At 40.3% G+C, this 15,171-nt stretch overlaps 1 protein-coding gene across 4 annotated transcripts in view; it reads right to left on the bottom strand.

Moving 5' to 3' along the window:
* Nucleotides 1-15,171, bottom strand: part of QKI (QKI, KH domain containing RNA binding) — a 120,128-nt gene that overhangs the window by 36,541 nt on the left and 68,416 nt on the right. The gene's annotated exons all lie outside the window — the stretch shown is intronic.

The raw sequence follows: 15,171 nt of genomic DNA, 5'->3' as shown, positions 1-15,171 counted from the left end.
AGTTCCAAAGAGTGAACCTGAGTCAGCACAGTGCGCTCACAGGCCTGCCAGGGGGTATTTAAAATTTCAAAGGTAATAGCAATAGTCAATGTCCCAGAACAAAGACCAAGAATACTTAGAAATGCAAATAAGGGCCCAACAAAGTAATATTCACACTATCTGGCACCTAATCAGAAATTAACAGGCAGGCGAAGCAGCAGAAAAATATAACATATGAGGAAAAGAAATCAAAAGAAACCAACCAAGGACACAGATGTCATAATTAATAGAAAAAGACACTAAAAGCTTGTGTGTGTGTGAGAGACACAAAACAAACTGAGGAATATTTATATTTCATATTTCAAAATATTTTAGAAAAGACTAAGAATGAAAACTAAAATTATAAGTGACTTACCACAGAAACTTTATACAGGGGACAAGAGCCAGAGGATTTAAAAAGGGCAGGATTTACAGGACAGGAACAGAGAACAAAGCTGCAGTCTAATTTTTCATTGTGCTCTATTACAGGAATAAACTTACGAGTTGTAAAACACCTTGGTAAACATATACTCAATTCAATAACTTAAGTATCGATTAAAAATACAAATGTAAAGACAGTTACACTTATCCTAATACTTGCTTCAAAATAAAGTTTTACTTACAGTTTTAAAAACTATTAAAAGAACAAAAACTTATGGACAAAGGTGGTGAAATTAATTTAATTGTGCTCCTTCACTCCCTCCTAAAATTCTAAAATACCGGAGTTTAAAATGTACAAACTTGTAATAAGAAAATGGGAAACAATTTAGAAATTAGAAAGCAGATGCCTAAGTTAGGGAGGAATTTGGCCCACCCCTAAGTGAGAAGGAACCAAGTTATACTGCAAGATCCCACCCCCTGGGAAAAAAAGGCAGAGGAAAAGGCAGCAATGAAAGGGGGGGCAGACTGACTTCTCACTGACACCAACTGCTCACCAAGGAGCAGCTGACTCTCTATGGCCCTGCCCCAAGCAGCTGGATGCCTAACACTCCCCAACTCCCAGCAAAGGCTCGAACTCTGCTCCTCAAGGGGTCCACTTTTGGGACTGGGCTTTGGGGATCCCTTACATATTGAAATCTGAGATGTCCAGGCTTCTCCATCGTTCTACACCTGCAGAGAAGGCTGCCAGCCCATACACTGGGGGCAGGTGACTGGAAGACCTTTCTCTGGGGAACTAACCAGCCCAACAAACAAAGAGAAGACACCCTGAAGGAAGCAAGCAATCCCTGAGCAGCGAGAGGAAAAACGCAGAAATATGCAGAGTTAAGATGCTACATCCTTAAAACAAGTAGAGATGCTATGAAAAAAATTCAAAACATAAGAAAACAAAAACAAAACAGAAACATAAAAAAGAATGGCACTAAAAATATGGTAATATAAAAAAAAAACTAGATAGTTTAGAGGGTAAAAATTAAGGAAGTCTCCCTCCAACTAGAAGCAAAGACAGAGATAGAAAATGGTGGGAAAGTATAAAAATTGCAGGTCTAGTCCATGAGGCTCCGAAACTGAAGGACAGATGTCTCACCAAGAAAAAGGGCGCAGGAGAGCGGAAACCATCCACACTGAGGGTAAGAGCTTCCACGTGAAGACGGCCTGAGCTCTCACCACAACGAACAAATGAGGTGAGAACTTAAACCCACCAGACGCAGGATGAATACACAGGGTAGTAACAGGATAAACACCGAAGAATCTCTTCAAGAGCAGGAAGCTGGGGGACTGGGGACAGTTAGACAGACAAGGGGGAGAAACCCACGTATTCCACATCAGGCCTTACAGAATTTTTTATTTTTAATCTATGACCATATCAGACTTCGTTTTTAAAAAGGTTTTAAGATAATTCTACCCAGAAGTCACAATTATCCAACCGCAGTCCATTCTAACTCAGGAAGAGCCGTGGTTAAGTAAACCCCTTCAACGCTGAGGCTTGCGCCAGCACAAACAATCCCTGCCTGCGCTCTGCTCCTGACACGGTGACACGGGAAGTCTGGGCGGGCCAGCGCCACAGAGGCCTACGGCGCGTGCCCAGAAAGCTGCGGTGTGCGGCACAGACAGACAAGCATTAGAGTAAGATTATGGGTGTGGGCTCCCAAATGCCGACATGAAGAATCCACTCTCCAAACTCCTCACTTCACAAAATAAGTTGGGCCAAAAAAGTGAAGAAACAAGCCACGAAGAGGAAAACCGAAAAGAACCCCCATGGAAAACAGGCACCCTTCGAAGCGGGCCCCGGGCACTCTTTCCTTGTCAGTTAATTTCCAGGAATATCTCAGGAGGCAACAACCGAGATGCTAATGTAACAGCTCATTACCACTCGTTACTATATGCCTGTCTATGGTCGCCCAGAGCAACGCCACCTCACCCTGTGCGCCACAGTCTCCCGCAGCACGGAGCCCATGCGGCGCGTTCCCCGCAGTCCTCCGAGGGAGACTGCCGAGCGGGCGGGCGGCCGTCGATCGCTGTGTCTAAGGCACTCGCAACTCAGCTCGTCCAAGCTGCAGCTCGTTATCCGTCCCTTCTCCAAACTTGTCCACAATTTATGTCTCAGCTGTTATCGATCCTGAGTTTTTAAAATAAGTGTGGATTTTTAAAACTTGAGGACGAGGACAGTTGACTTGCAGGAAAATACCTGACACGCAGCCCCGAGCCTCGAGCGCGAGGCCGCTCCCCGCTCCCCGCCGCTCAGTGCCACCAACTCCAGGTGCCACCTCGCTCACTGTCCCACAACCTCCGACCTTCACGCCACATTGTAAATAAACACGGATTCTGACACTCGTAACTTTCCGCAAGCTACTGCCCATGTCCTGAATGCTCCTCTCTCCCCGTCTTGAACGTGAATTTCACCTTTTGCTCTAAGAATCCTACCGTAACTCACGGTTCCAGTGCTTGTCTTATTCTAGCTGCTCAGAAGCTTGATCCCGGCAATACCAGAGCCACGTCTCACTGATTTTTCATTCTTAACAGTATGTACACACTAGCTTTACACATATCTGGCCTTAAATAAATATGTACTGAATTAAACAACTGAGCTTTTATTATTGAGGAGCATCATTAAAACCAAGTATGAAATGATGCATGAATGTGCTGCAGCTTTCCCCGTCCCCTGGATCACGTGTGCTGGTTTCTGGGCCCCTCTTTGTGACCTCCTATTTAAGTTGCCAGTTACATCTGACAATCTTGAGCTCTATCGTTTATTCTTGTTCTCTTACTTCTAGACAACTCTCCCAGATCTTCCACGATAATGCTGATGAGGTCGGACGTTCATATCCCACTCGTGACACTGCTGCTCCCTTCCTCTACCGCCTCCACCCTCCCTTGTTTGCAGTGTGTCACGAGGAGGGGTACCAGGGTCAAACTCTTTCTTAAACTACAAGACTGGAGTTATATCTCAATGTAACAAAGTGACAGCAAAAACAAACATATACAATTATTACGTGTATAAATATGTTCAAAGCACAAAACCGCTAACTTTTCGATTTAAGGGAGGCTGAAATACGAGACAGCCTTCACGAGAGTGGACTATAGCTTTCTTTATAGAGTAAATTGAAGTTTAGTAGTTCATAAAACAGCGTTAGATACCACCCATACCTGATTATAAAACAGACACGATCGTGGGGCTACATTCTTGACAAGTATATTGTAAGAAATTCCAAGTCAGTCAGTCTTTCAGGCGATGAGGAAAGAAACTGAGCCATGGAAACGATGATGAAAGCAGCTGAACTTTCATTAAACACACTGCTTGCTGAGTCCTACTCAAAGACATATAAATACACCACCTCGTTTGATGCCCCTGGCGGTGGATCCCCTGGCGGTCCTGCGTGCAGGACTATTATTCTCACTGACGTGAATGAGGTTGAGGCAGATGCGATTTGCCCGAGTCATACGTACAGTAAATGCTCTACAGGGCAGAATTTTAGAGCCCGCACTCTCAACAACTAATTTCCTAACAAGACACATCACCTACATGAGAGCCCTAAAATTAATCAAATTTCCCAACAACAGCTTCATGTATTAGTGAAACAGCCAGAAACAGAACACTGAGGTCTTAAATCTTTAAAATTTTATCTACTCTACCATTTACCTTTACATATTTTTCCCCCATAAAATTCTAAGTACATCTTCTCCTCAAAGAATTTTAGATATGGTACGGACTTTGTATGCAGATAAAGAAACAAATTAATTGAGCTTATTCGGTAAAACTGGGTTTGGTTTTGTTTTATATTGTTCCTATCTCCTAATTCTATGTCAAGTGCTCTTTCTCAATAAATTAATTCCCAAATAAGTCATATGAAAAACAGTACCAAAAACTGGCATAGAAGCACTGGTTAAACAGATCTCTTAAACCTACAAAAATGCTTCTTTCCGAGATGAGAGAACTGCCTATTCAATGTCAGTGACAGAAATATATAAAAATGGTAAATTTGTGGCACTTACACAGAATTCTTGCAAAGTTTCTATAGGTGAGGTCCTTAAAACTAAAATTTGGTCTTAATACACAATGCATGCATATGTACGTGTGTGTGTAGATATAAACAGATAGAGATGTAGATATATAGGTATCAAACATTATTACTAAGTTAGGGGTATTTAAAACTACTGCCCTGAAACAAGCTCTAACCATTATTTTTCAATAAAATATCATCCATTTCATTTTCAAAGCTGCTGCTTACAGTGATATGAAAATATATTTTAAAAAAAACATTCTCAACATTTGAGAAACTATTATTTTTTATTAGTTTTTGATTAAAAACAAAAAGCATCGGATGAGTTACTGCCCTGTGAAGTTTTAAATTATGCTCTAATTACAGTATCTGTTTGAACAGCAAAGTAATTCTATAACATAAAGCATCAGAACACAGTGATTGTCCCAACCCCTGCTGAGAGACTCTTTTAATTATAGATTTGGAGTCAAGCAAATGAGCACAAGACTTCTCCCCTACTGTGCTCTTAATGGGAAAGTTCATATGCAAACCCTATCAGACATGAATTCAAGGGTTATATATTTAAGTAAACCAAGGCTCCAATAACACGCTTATGAATATATACATTTTTAAGCCAAGTGATAAGGCTTACACACATACCCATCTCTGGTAGTTTAGGAAATGTTTAATGAGAAATTGGAAATAAAGTGATTTCACATAACTGGTCACTGACTCTAGTTATATAAAGTTGACCTCAAAAAATTTTTAAACTTGAACTTGAGTCCAACAAACAATCATGTTTTCAAAGCAAATTATTGTCTAATAATGTATGAAGATTAGAATAATTTTATATTCAGGTTGTTGAAATTATCATCTAGAAAAGTTCTTTGTAGGTGGCAGAAATTCAACAAATGCTTATTAAATTAGGCACAATGAAACAATTTGCTAAATTCCGAGAACATTACTGTTTTATGTCAATAATTTTCCAAGTTAAAAACAAAAGGACAATTCTCAAAACTTTTCCTTCACAAGAAACATCTATCTCCTATGAGCACAAGAAGTGCTAAAAGACTGCATGCAGGTAATGACCTCCTTGCAATTTTCATATATTAATTCCACTAATTGAGTTGCAATTAATGCATGTCCAAGCTAAACTTACAGATCCCCAGTTCTGGACAAATACTATTGGTCTGTCACAATAACGACCAAAATTAAGATTTGTCTAGATCAGAGCTGCCTGTAGTAAGGGAACACAATACTGTTTGGATGTGGCCATTTACAAACAGAATGAGAGCAGCCCTGGCTCAGTGGATGGAGCATCTCCCACACCCCCAAAAGCCGCAGGTGTGACTCTAGTCAGGGCACACACCTAGGTTGTGGGTGTGATCCCAGGTCGGGGCGTGTTGGGGAGGCAGCCGATCCATGTTTCTGTTTCTGTTTCTCTTTCTCTCCCCCCCCTTCTTCCTTCCTCTCCCCCTTTCTTCCTTCCTCTTTAAAAACCAATAAAAACATATCCTAGGTTGAGGATTAAAATAGAGAAAAGAAATAATATCTGGTGGAAAATCCCTATGGAAACTTTGGGCTGAGTTACTATTGCAAACTATCTGCACCTCAGCTTCCTCACCGGTAGACAAAGGTAAGCAGAGTGTTACTGTCAGAGCACTGTGGTGAGTCCTAAATGTGGGGCTTGTACGGCATACAGGGAGTGCCTAGTGTCTCCTAAGAGCTGTGCAAGTGACGCTGTCCTTGTCTGAACAGGATGCTATCTAAAATCAGAGAGGGATAAATGATTGTAGGAAATGACATAAGCATGAGTTTAGAGCAGGGACAACAACTGCACCAAATTAACGTGACTAGAGGTTACACTATACAAAATAAAATGGAAAAAGCACTGTCTGGATAAAGAGCACTAGCTTAAGATAGCCTATTATTTAATTAATCAAGTCAATAAAAATATATTAAACATATTAAATAAAAACATGACACTGTTTTAAATATAATTTTTAGGAGAAAGCAGCTTAATAGAGATCCCCTGTCATCTATGTGGTTGTAGACTGGAGGAGAGCTCAGCAGACCCAACCACGGAAGGAATGCCCCCCCACAGGGTTTGGATCTAAAACAAAGAACAGAGGAGAAACTACAGTTTCCCAGAAACAGGAATAAACCACAATTATTTCAGGAGCTCTACACAGAACAGACTAAAGGAGCAGTAAAGTTTATAAAAAAGTAATGAAACTGGAGAATGGGTTCCAATACTTCCACAGTGTTTTCCAAAGTCACCCCCTATCAAAAGTCATCTCCCCCACTTTCCTTCCACAGGATTTTACGACCACAATAAAATTTAATGCCGCACTGGAGTCTTCTGCATCTGGTATAAGAGTTACTAGGAAGCACCAAGAGAGGAAGATGGTTCCTGTACATTTTTTCTGTTACTCACAGTGCATTTAAATATGTGCAAGTAAGAGCTTGGCATAGCCCTGGCGGGTGGCTCAGCTGGTTGGAGCATCGTATCATCCCCTGCACCAGAAGGTGTGCGTGCCCCATTCAAGATCAGGGCACACACCTAGGTTGCGGTTCAATCCCCAAATGGGGCACATATAGGAGACAGCTGATCGATGTTTCTCACATCAATGTTTCTCTCTCTCCTCCCCCCCTTCCTCTCTCTCAAAATCAATAGAAACATATTCTTGGGTGAGGACTTTTTTAAGAGCTTGGTACAGGGTACAGAACCAATAGCTTCATATTTACTTCTGTTCGTCAACCCTGCACAGATCTCAACTTGCACTTCTCATAGGATGTTTTCATCAGTCTTTTCTTCAGTATTTATTTATGCACTTGTCTTATTTTATCTTTATACATATTCTATAAATAAGGTCACACATAAATGTACTACTAGCTTCTCAACACACACGCATGCTATATAATGAGTTCACACACTTTTTAATCACTATACATTTTCTTTATTCAACACATGCTAAACACTACTGTCCTTATATATTAGAAACCATTTACCAGCAAATGTTTTTTATAAACTAAGCACTGAAACATCTGAAACTGAATTTCTTTTCTTTTCTTTTTTAAAAAAGCAATCAGACAATACCAAAACAGAGTATTTTACCTGCTTTCTGTAAAATAAAAACACACACACAAAATAAAGACCTGAATCAGATGAATGTATGTAAACCCAAGCAAAGTGAGGATTACCTTGGAGGAGCCCACAGCCAGCATCCTTTATTCCTGATGTTGTACAATTAGGGATACTAACAGCACACAGGTCACCCACTTACATCCTGCTTAAGGTTGGGAAGATAGAAGGCAAAGAGCAGCTCCACTACTTGTCCTTGTTACCTGGTAATGTCTGTTCAATCAAATGCCACCGTGAATATGTATAGCATCCATATTGCCCAAATATTAACTCACAGCTGCCTTTATGTGATCTTGAACCTGTCCGTGATAACCAGCATCAAAAAACCCCCACAATTTTGTAGAACAATAACTTTAATTTATGGCTGCTGATTTAGGGATTGTGTATCTGTGAGTGTGTGTGTGGGGGGAGCTATGCTGTCATAACTTGGTAAGGAAAAGGAGCACGTAATTTATAATTGCTTTACACTCATTCCAAGGGGTTTAAGCACCTATCAAGTACTCACTTTTATTCAGTGACAACTGGAGTGTTAAGTTTGCTTCAAATCCTAAATCATCATTTGCTCATTACGGAACAGAGAGCAAATAAAAAGACTTGGTTAAATAGGAAGGCAACACACAAGATGGTCTCTTCCCACTCACGACCCTCCAGAAGAGGGCAGGGTGCATGCAACAGTGAAGAAACAATAGGCTCGAAGGCCAGCCTGATTTCAGTCTCCTTCATATATTCATTTACTTATTTAATAAACTGAGTTTTTCTACTCCACAGGAGGAGCTTTGCTAGTAAACAAGACATGTGACAGGTAACAGGACAGGCGCACAAGCCCTCAAAGAGCCTACAGGCTAGCAAGGAGGACACACATGAAGAAGTAATAACAGAGTAACTATTTACTTTCATTAAGGTGAGTGAGACATCAAAATTCACTGTCCTATAAAGCGCATACTACGCCGGAGCGATCCAGGGTCTATGATAACCATCTCCTGAAAATTGATTCCCTGGGCTGTAAAGGTTACAGGGTTGCAAGGATTAAATGGAAGGAAGGAGGTTTAAGACAGTGACGGGTTCATAATACCTGACACTTGAATATGTAACTCCTGCTGCCCCTGCTCCCTTCCTAGGTCTTCCTTAAAAGGTGGCTTTCTAGCTCACAGGGATTTCCCTGAATTCCATGTAGGACTTATTGTCATTATGTTACTATAACCAAGCACCAGGGAAGTCCCAGTTTCTCCATTACAAACCCTCAAAATCAAAGTCATCAGTAAAAAGTATTTACTTAATAAAATCAATAAGGAATTAATGATTCCTTTAGGTTAAAAAGTACAGGTGCCCACCTCAAATTACCTGGGTGTCATAATTCTATGCTTGGTAAGGACTCTCAATCTTGGAAAGTTTTACAATTAAGATTAGAATAATAAAAATAAATCAACCCTATGGTTAATAGTCTTTGTGTGTTTATTACTTAAATTTAATATTATCTGGAATAGTTAAGTATCTTAGACTATCCTGATTTCCACTGAAAAGAACTGTAGGTAGGTACTCATGGCACACCCCAGACATTACCATGGGACAGGTCAGAAGCATCTGTATTTTTAAAAAGCTCTACAGATCATTATAATGCACAGCCAGGTAGTAGCAGGTATAATTCCCATGAATAACATACCTCTATACTTCTTGGCTAATAATTTAGATGACATAATGTCTGACGGTGACCAAAAACATACTGGATTGTCCAAAGGATTAATATTATGAGCAGAGTTGTCTCTCTTCCTAGTAATTCCACAGTGTTAAGTATATTTAACACATCTATACTTCTCAACAGATAAAAAGCAACGGTAATTTTACCTGAGAGAACTAGGTGAGCCCAGGGTTCTCTAGGCTTACATTGCACCTATATTACACTGCTTCCATCACCTAAAACCTATACAAATCCAATCTTTTTTAAAGTCTGTCTAACAAAATGCAGCTCTGCACTACACAGTGACGACTTGGTCAACAACGGGTAGCATAGACGACAGTGGTCCACAGGAACTTTTCCCTCCATTATAGTCTTACCACCTAGTGCAACATAGCTGTCTTCTAGTCATAGTGCGAAGATTGCAAGAACCAATGAGACAAAGCACTCCAGCCTGGTGTGGATGAAAGGCACTGAGGAGCTGTGAAACAGGGAGAGCAACACGCGAGGAAGAGGCCAGTGGAGCAGATGCAGAAGAAAAAGGGTCACCACAAAATTCACAGTGAGGGGTTAGCGGGGGTTTTGCAGACCTCAGCAAGCTCCCTACAAATCTTAAAAACATGAATCCCAACATCAAAAGGCTTCCATTAATAGGGGGGATGTCCCTGGTGCATTATCTGCTTACAAGCAAATCCATGATGAAAAAAGAGAAACAAACCAACCAAACCACCAGGGACACATTTCTGAAGAGAGTGACACCTCCTCAAGAGGAGCCTCGGGCGGCCCTTCAGCAGGTGCTCCAGGAGGGCTGTCGTCACAGGAGGACAGCTCCATGCTCGACGGCCCCGAAGACCTTCAGTGGGGCGAGATGTGGAGGTGGAAGACACACAGACTGATGTTCTTGACCCTGTGTACAACTAGGCCAACATGTGTGTGTGTCTTTAGTTTTTAACAAAAAGGATTTTAAAGTAAAAAAAATAAATAAATTTTATATAGGAAAAAAGCTTATAAAGATAGAAAGAAAATATTTTGGTACAGCTATGTTGCTTTACGCTATTATAAGAGTCGAAAAGCTTCAATAACTTAAAACACTTATAAAATACAAATGTTAGAGTGAGCCAAGGTTAATTTATTTTTGGAAAACGATTTTCATAAATTCAGTGCAGCCTAAGTTTAGTGCTCACAGTCGCCAGTGTGGACAGTACACCCCGGGCTCTACCTTCACTCACCGCTCACTCGCTCTCACCCACAGTGACTGCCAGTCCTGCACGCTCCGCTCATGTTAGTGCCCTTCGCTCTTCCATTCTTTACCTTTATACTGTATTTTTACTGCACCTTTTCTATGTTTCGATACACAAAATACCTACCATTGCGTTACAACTGCCTGCAGCACTCAGTACAGTAGCACACGGTACAGGCTTGCAGCAGGAGCCATGGGCGGGATCGCGCAGCCAGGCTGCGTGAAGCACTCCATCAGGCCCGCGTGACCAATGCGCCCAGGGACACATTCCTCAGAACGCATCCATGTCGTCACCCACGCATGACTGTATGAACTAAAGTGTTATCTTTTCTATAACCCTTCAATATAATTTGATAAGCAAAACATAACCATAAAAGTGATGCGGTTAATGCAGCACAGTATATTATATAACACAATTTTCCTTTTCTCTTAAAGATGCTAAACTATTTTCATTTCTGGTGGGTATCTCTGCAAAACAACCAACCCAGAGTTAAGTCTGGTAAGTGCATTCAAAGATGCTAATAAATGGAAAACATTTTAAAAACTGTTCCTCAGGGATGCTGTTAGCCTGACTTAAGGGTTTCAACACAGTCTGAACGCAGGCAAGCAGGACCACAGCTCACAGCACCACCTCCTCAACACCGCCATCTAACAGGTGTGACCGAGCTAGGACAGGGCAATCTTTCCAGGAGCCTCTTATCTTTTCCTTTTCTCATTCTATAGGGAGTGGTTTTAATATACAAAAATAGCTAGCTGCATAATGTCTTTTTAAAAAATAAACTAGTGATGCATCCAACACTTATAATTTCCCTAAAAATGGTTTTGTTTTTTAATTTATTTAAAAAATATGTCTTTGACTTCAGAGAGAGGGAGGGTGGGGAGAGAGAAACATCAATGGTGAGAGAGCCGTTGATCGGCTGCCTCTGGCACGGCCCCTACTGGGAATCGAGCCTGAAACCTAGACATGTGCCTTGACTGGGAACTGAGCCGCTATCTCCTGCATCATAGGTTGATGCTCAACTGCTGAGCCATGCTGGCTGGGCTAAAGATGCTTTTTAAAAAGTCCTATTTTGCTAACTAAAACTTGGCCTGTTACACTAGTGACTTTTTACCTCTACAAACTGTCACTTTATGTTTTATGCGTTATCCAATGTTATAATTAATGCTCAAGTTAAATGTTAACCATTTATTGTTATTTTTACATTTTACTGTAACTACCTGATAATTCAACTATATCAGTCAAAAAAAGAATATTCTCTCAGCAGAATAAAAAATGAAAGTTCACAGAACCCATGTTTCATTTATTAGAAATTATTTCAAGCATGTTCAAGCTTCAGGAATACTGAACGAAAGTGAAATTCTTTTACATTCCTTCCCTGTAATCAACTGACAGCCATTTTAACTGTATAATCAAAAGGTTCCCTCAAAGTCTTGGTAAGAACTTCACAATGTTTCCACGGTGACCAAGGTGATATTTTCAGTGCCCAAGGAATAGCGCGCCACCTGTCCACTGGGGATTAAAGGCATCTTACCTAGCACAAGAGATTTGCGTGGACGCGACACCAAGCCCACCCCTTCAGAACACCCTCGCTCCGCTTCCTCTTAATTAACAAAGAAGCAGATGTGACAGAAGCTGTTCACCATCCGACTGAAATGTGAATGCAATGACAACCATTTCCTGAGGCACAAAGCAAACTTTATGACAACCATCTGAAATCATTATGATGCTTATGAATTAAGCTACCACTAACAATTAATGTGGTTAATTTTGACGTCAAGGTTTGATTTCAATGTTAATAGCAATCATTATAATTAGAGAAAACATCTTTTTGAAAATGATCACAGATATGATACCTAAGGATCTATCAACTACCTATATTCTAAAAGAATGAATATAAAAAATACTGAAGATAATCCCTTGGCATTTCATAGCCCTGAATGGCAGACAGTATTAACCTTGTTTTACAGGTGAGGAGATTTAGACAGAAACACTAACTTGTCTTAAGTCCTTCAACCACTAAGTAGATGGCCCAGAAACCGAAAGCAAATCTGACTCTTATGTCCTCTCCACTGGGACGGAATGGACAGACCCTAACAGAACACATTCTGTTCTCAGGTCCACCCACGTGAAACCTGACATCTCTCAGGACCCTAACTGTCAAGCTGTCTCAAGGGCTCTTTCTTCCGGCATTTCTCTAGCAGTCCTAAACTCATCTGATTCTTACTGATGACACCTTCGTATAGAGCAACTCTATGTAGCCGTAAAGTTCATCTTTTCATTCCTTCTACAGGTTAAAGTTAGGGTTCCTGCCCAACACTTCCTAGAATAGTCTTCACACTCAGATATTTAGTGAAATGAAAAGAATCTCATGGGTAATGGGAGAGAAAATACCATGTTCAATGAACACCATCTCTATACCTAATTAAGCTCTCTGATTTTTCTACAGGCCAGAACATGTAACAATAAATTCTCACAGTGAGCAGAAGGCCCGGTGACTACGTTCATGCTACCCTAACAAGAATAAGAAATACTAAATGAATTCGGGCCGCCATTAAACAATGTGTAAGCCTCTGTGGACACCTACTGCATTCAGGAAAGCTGGACAGGTGAGTTATTGGGGCTTCCTAGGCTTACCTAGTAGGATTTTGCCAAAATACAGAACTGACATTCTATGAAAAAAAAAAAAAAAAATCAAAGACTTTATAAATATTAACTTGTCTTTGAAAAATAGAGCATTTTATTCTAATTTTTCCATGCTGAAAGAATTGATTTTTAAATAGTTAATCGAAACTATTACACAATAAAGCAAAGCCTAACCCTCAAAGCCTGCAGCTCATAAAATACAAACTATCTACATGTAGAAATTTAACTTTAGCAATGAATAATACCTACATGTATATACTGTATTCAAAGAAATAGAATGTCCTTTAACAGGAGTAACCAAAATAAAGGGAGCTGCTATTTAAGAAGAAAAGTAGGTTCTCTGGGTCTATCAGCTCAGGCTGAACTCAGTACAGCGCCAGAATTCCACTCCAGTGTTTCTAGTTAGATAAGCAATACGGCGTATTCCTTCCCAAGAGCGGGCGGGCAAAGGGAGACAGTGGTCCTGTCCATGACATACACACCTCCTCTCTACTATTCAATCCGACACTAATTTGGTGCTGCTGTAAAAGGATTCGGCAGGTGTCACTGAAGTCACTAACCAGTTGACTTTAATCAAAAGGGGTGAGTACTCTGGGTGGCCTTAGTCAAACAGAAGCCTTTAAAAGAGGGATTAGGCCTTCTCTAGACTCAAGCTACTCCGAACACCAACTGGGTCTACAGCCGCCATTCCCGCTCCCCCAGAGCCTTCATTCCTGCTCTGGACCCTTGAGTAGGCCCAGACCACCCAACTGTGAAAGCCCAGCGCCTTCCAAAATATCCTTTTGTGTTTCTCTCCTGCTGCTCCTCTGGTTGAAAGCTGACTTACACATTTTCCATTCAAGTTTCACCATCATACAAATTATAAAATTTAAAGTACCTCATTAAGAGACTAAAGCCATAATTACAGCCTATGCCATGAAAGCAAGGGGCTCACCATGGTCAGTGTGTGTTCTGAAGTAGTCATAATAAGTTTGGGAGTATTTTTAGGGTAAATAAATTAAATGTTAGATTAATCCCTATTCAACAAACACGACAAAGTAATTAAGATGGGAAAATAAAATATTTCCTTGAAGTAAGTCATCAAGACCATAAAGGCATACAGAAAAGACCATAAACCCCAAATTTAACTGGATATAATAAGTAATTTAATATTAACTTTTAGAAATATTCTGCTTCATTCAAGAGACCCTCCATATTATTGAGTTGCAAGCAACAGATGAACCCTGAGTAGAATGTATTTGTGTCGAATGCGTGCATACGTTATTTTTAACTTTCTGTACAGTCTGTACTCTTAAGGAAAGACATTAATAACCCATAGAAAGATAATCACATTTTTACTTTAAAATATGTTTTTACTGATTTTAGAGAGGGAGAGTGGTGAGAAGAAGGGAAGAGAGAGAAAGAAACATGTGAGAGCGAAACCTCCTGCACACACCCGGATCGGGGATGGAACCCACAACCTGGGCGTTAAGTCCTGACCAGGAATCGCACTGGCAACCTTTCGATGTAAGGGACAGCACTGAACCAACTGAGCCATACCAGCCAGGGCTCATTTTTACATTAACATTCCAGAATACAATTGCATTTGGTGTTTTACTATACGATCAGGAAAGGACAGTCTTTGAAAGTAATTTCCTACATAAACGAACAGATTACATCACAATGAGGTGACATGAGGATGGAAAAAAGTGAAAAGCTTTGGTCACTTATTAACTATCAAATGCTGGATGAATTTTGTACTTTAAAGAGAAAACAGTAGCTAATTACCTATGCTCTCCCCCCCAAGTCAAGTATTCAATATTTAAAATGCTTAATAGTTTAATAAATTAGATATAAAATCTCTTGAAATTCCATCTCACATATGGCAAGACCCATCAACAAATCACCATGTGATAAGGTTCCCTTTCCAAATTGTTCTGTGTGTAAAGAACACATCAATGTATTTTTAACTCCAAACAGAAAGAACCCAGAATAATAATTTTAAACTGTGCCCTTTATTAAACATCACAAGTTCAAGATGGAGTATATGCTGAA

The sequence above is a fragment of the Miniopterus natalensis genome, chromosome 5 (assembly GCF_054644295.1).
Source record: "Miniopterus natalensis isolate mMinNat1 chromosome 5, mMinNat1.hap1, whole genome shotgun sequence".
In the NCBI taxonomy this organism is placed as follows: Eukaryota; Metazoa; Chordata; class Mammalia; order Chiroptera; family Miniopteridae; genus Miniopterus; species Miniopterus natalensis.
Note: the sequence above shows the minus strand (reverse complement) of the source record. Positions and strands in the feature narration are given on the sequence as shown.